Source organism: Lytechinus variegatus, chromosome 5 (genome assembly GCF_018143015.1).
Source record: "Lytechinus variegatus isolate NC3 chromosome 5, Lvar_3.0, whole genome shotgun sequence".
Taxonomy (NCBI): Eukaryota; Metazoa; Echinodermata; class Echinoidea; order Temnopleuroida; family Toxopneustidae; genus Lytechinus; species Lytechinus variegatus.
In genome coordinates this window covers 15,998,146-16,003,363 of record NC_054744.1, presented here as the reverse complement: position 1 = coordinate 16,003,363, position 5,218 = coordinate 15,998,146, and positions in this window count along the sequence as shown.

Below are 5,218 nucleotides of genomic sequence, written 5' to 3'. Positions count from 1 at the left end.
AGAATTTTCAAACTGCAGATATTTTTTATCTTCATTAAAATCTGTGATGCCATTTTAGTTTTATGCTTGGTTTTATACAACATGTGTATATTGACTTGATACGATCAGAGTGGCATAAGGTGTGGAAGTTATGGGGAGAATTTCACAAGGTTTTATTACCAGTATACCCATACTTTACAAACATATATACTGTCTGTATGTACTCTGACCATTTGGATCACCACACAATATTTTTCCCTCAGCCTAACGCATCACATTACAGCATTACACAGAAACGGAGTTCAACTCCATATTTTGTAAGAAAACTTTTATTGTTTTCCCACCCGAAATGGAATCCATGGAATATCTTTGCGAGGGATCTGTAAATGGGTAATGGCCGTGTCTTTTGCCTTTCATACCCTTGACGCCGAACATGGATTAACATGTCGACACCTCGACAAGTCTTCTACCCATTTCACACTTTTAGTCAAGGCTGGCCATATGTGTGGCAGGATTTAACACAAACCCCGTCCTCTGATCTCCCCCGATTTCTCTCTTTACTTCTCGCAGTCTTTTGACCAGTCGCTTGGGAAAACGAAAGATATGCCTTTGGTGTTCAGGTACAATTTCCCTTCCCTTTTACTTTCTTTATCAAGAAATATCAGAGAGGTAGGATATTTTTATTTTAAATCTTGTTAAACGTTTTTAGAATATGTGATTATTCCTTTGAATTTAAACACTGTTCTTAATGTCAAACAGTAATGATTAGGTGATTATAATTTCTAGATACTCATTACCAATAATAACCGATTTCTTCGATAGCGATGTCAGTTTTGAAAAGAAGTGCATGCATTAAAAAATAACTGATTCATTCCATTTTCAAAGCGTTTCATTGCTATCGAATAAAGCAGCTTATGCTGACTGCTAATATATTCGACTAAACGGCTGGGCTATGCGACTCGCATGCATCAGAAATATTCTATTTATGTAATATTACCGTTCATTTCGTACTTCTTCTGAAGGGTAATCAAAGTCTCACAAAGATTCTCGGAGTAGACACCACCGCTGTGGGAGGAATTAATATGTTAGCCAATCTTCATCTGATATGAAACTCTTCTCCTTCTGAAATCGGTCAAAATTGTGGATAAGTTACAAAATACATTATGCATGTCTTAACGAGGATAAAAAGGATGCGATCCGATCCCTTCTGTAAGCTTTCTGATGCATAATTTACTTTTCATCAGAAATAATGCCATTGTTTCCTGGATATTTTGCATAATCGGACAAGAAAAGCGATTCCAAATTTATTCAAACATCGTCTGCATTTTGTACATATTTGTTCGATTTAGGATACCGATTATTCCATCGCGCAAAATAGGCCTACTTTTATTTGTTGACGTTTCGTTAATACCAGGATCATCATCATGTGCAATAAGCATCATAGTTTATATGAAATGCATTTCTTTGATAATACACCGCTTAAAGGGTAACAAAGGACTGCTTATCGTTCGATTTATGATGGTATGAAGTGAGGATGTCAGCGGATGCTGCTTTAGGCGAAAGATATTCAGCATGCCCAATTCATCTGATCGTCCATTAAAATCAGGTCACCGTCTACAGTGACCCAGCCACCAACGTCAGTCCATTCTTAACTCTCCCCTGGTAAGACGCACTTACCCACACATTATCTTCCACCATAATGAAATTAGCATTTCACAACTTGCTCCTAGGGTCCGATCTACCACACGTTCTCGACCCCCTTCAATCTGTAAACTCGCCAAATTATCAAAATCAACTCTTCTTGAATTGCTGCCTGGCGGCGTGTTTTGTGTAACGCGCATCCTTGTTGCGCCATTCGCACCGGTAACACACTCACACGCTTTGCCTACAGTTACGAATGAATCACGCGTTATCCCCGCGGGAAAAACGTAACCCAGATTCTAAAGAGCGCGAAACATTTGAAACCGTTTTGCGGTGTAGAAAATAAAAGCCTCCATCGATCAATTAGGAAGATTCCCAGGTGTTTGACAGTGTGTCGGAATTCTGTCTTGAGTAATGAGGAGAACATTCTCCCCTTGATCCTGCGAGCAAGATAGCACGGTCTAGCACAATTTCGTGCGATTAAAATGTAACCTCTGGAGATTACGACCGTGGCGCTCTTTAGCCCCAAACGTAATGCGCGCATCCCACAGACGGTCTACATAGAGAGAGGTGGCTAAAAACCTTCTGGAGTTGTAGCAAAGGTGCGTCGATGATGCGTCATTAAATTGAAAAGTTTTCATGCATATTTTGACGACACGCAAAAATCCGAAATTGTAATTAATGAATTGCTATGTGTTAACCGATACACTCTTACTGTCAATAGATATAGTCTTTACAGACAGCACGCGTTTCCATTATTGACTTCGAATTTGAAGAAAAGTCCCGATCATATCACAGACTGCAGTTTAAGCTATCATCAACATAGCATTGCTTTCCAACTCTTTTTTTCTTATTTCACTTTTTGTTTTTAATTTCTTGTCTTTGCTCGAAATCCCTTCGTAGAAAAAGTTGCAACGCGGGCGTCTGGACCCAAAATGAATTACGGACGCTTTTTAAAAAATGGACAGGTGTCCATTGAATTTGAAAAAAAATAGTAATCAAACCTTAATAAAGTTTATATATAGTGTAATGTAAATACTTCTATTTTGGGCAAATGAAAACTTCTTCTCCCCGATGCAATGACCATAGGTTTATTGCTAGTTATACGCTAACGCAGACTATAACATTTTTCGACACGTTCTGACGTTTTGTTGTTGGTTTTTATAATCGTGTATCGACTTTTAATTGTTTCCAGCTTTCATGACCATACTGTGCAATAATGTATTGGTAATGATCTTTGCTAGTGAACTATATTTAATTCCATCAAATATATCGTCTCTGAGATAATTGCCAATATGATACCCACAGTTATATTTAGTGAGGCAGTTTATTCTAACACACATGCCATGAACAAGAGTTAGTAATATACTGAATATCATGAGGTAATGTCCTGAAAAAGAAAATTGCTTCATAAACCAAATTGTTAACCGCTGAAAATAATCGCGAATAATATGTCATCAGCCAATCAAATACCACGATTTTAGTTTTACGTTAGTAAAGCTGATTTGTGAAACAGGGTTCATGCCCACAGTCAACTTCAAAGGTGAATGACCAAGCAGATACACCCTTGGAAAATCAACTTTTTAAAAACAATCACACCGGAATAGCGGCTGACCCGCCAAACAATTTTACCTGCAGGGCCTATTTTGCACTTTTTGTTTTTTCACCATATGTACTGCATGCACAATTTCGATTTGGAATCCGATTTATTAAATCGTAACTAGATCATAAACGTGCCGTCGCCTTATGAAATAGGGGTTAATATTGCTCAAGTTTTTTTTCTTTTATTCCTTACTACTTCTATGAAAAAATAATCGGAGTGATTATATCGCTCTGATATTTCGGGCATTACACCTCTTTGTACTATTTTACATAGAATGTCATTATACTTGAATTGTATCATGATAAATTCTATTGGAATGCGCCACTTTTAGAAAGTCCTTAAGCGAATCACAACGATTATGTGCAAAATGATTGTTAATTGTCAGCAACATTACTGTGTAATTCAAATCCTTTTATTCAATAAAGCCAATAATTGCTTTAAATAGCTGCAACCGCGAGAACATATTTTACATCAAGAGTTTCTGTGCATTATCCAGTCTATTGTGGGCATCCATATAGTACGCCAAATTGCTATGAAACATTTTTAGGACGGTTATGCCTATTTTTATGTTGCACAATTCAATATTGTCTTTTTTAAATGTTTACAATTATAGCTAATCACACACGGAGGGGCGCTAGAAATGCCCCGAAAAATCAATCCACTGTGGCTAAACAAAATCATATTCATTCCTACTAACGTTTTTATTTTTTTCCAATATGTTATTTTTTCACGGATTTTCCTTATTTCTACTGCGGCGAACACGAATAGTTTATCTACTTCAAGCGGCAATGTGGTTTTGTTTTGTTCAGATAATGTTAATAAAAAATTATATATACAACAATGAAGCAAAATTTAACATCCTTACAACTTTCAAATGAATTCAAGAAAACACATGCCATGTCGATCGAACACTTTTCCAGGAGGCCAATGCCAGGGCGGGCATTTGCTTTATCTTCTCATTATTTCTTTCTGCTCTCCATAAATTTATCGAGTTACGGCCGTATTTCGACTCTTGGCCACGCACGTCTGTCAAAATGTTTGACATCGGAATAATTTGGCCGTGACTTCGCCTCGATAAAAGTGCCTCATGCCATTCATGGCTTTCATCCTCTCTGTTTTTTTTTTCTTTCTTGCTTTCTATGATGTCCTAGACCCTCGGTGCAGTAATGAGATTCTCGCCATTTCCCCCTCCTAATGCAAACTTCTTTAATATTGACATTAAAAACATCTTTTCACTCCTTCTCTTCTGTATTGAGGAGACCGGGATATAGGATGGGGTGCAATCTGAGATGATGTGTCACTCGGCCAATACCTTTCCTTAAAATGTCCGCGTACGTATGCTTTATTTATTTACATGTGATGGTTAAACAAAAATAACGTTCTTTGAGGCACAATGCTATTTTCAGGAAAATCAGTTTAAAAGTACACATAAACAATGATACTCACAAACGAGAATAAAAATCATGATGACATTTCTGATGTATATGTATGTTATTGCTCTTACTTTTATTAGACGCATGGTAGTTTTGGTATTCAATTTCCACCCATTTATGTTTAAATGAATGACAAACTTGAAGTTAAACCAATGTCTGTCTTCCATCTAGACATTTCTTCCTTATCATTACCTGAAAACTTTCGTCCTTCATGTAAAAAAAAAGCGAGGAGCTCATCTCTTTATTAGTTCTGTAAATTACGATTGGCGGATCGGTGGTGGGCGTATATTGAGCGTGGCTCTTCTATCGCTGCGCAATGGGAAGCCTAATGGCGCACAAGCACCGAGTGTTCGAACATAACATGGAAGTGTGGACCGTATCAATCTTGGATAACTGCGTTAGCGACAAGGGCATCTTTTTGATTTATCCATCCCATCCATCATCCTAGAGTCTTTTTTTGTCATGACTGCCTACTTGGAGTCCCGGTTTTAAACTTAACCTTCTGTTAAAGTCATGTTTATTGTGTGTCTTGATAAAAGGGTTGTAGTGGAATTCGGGTGTT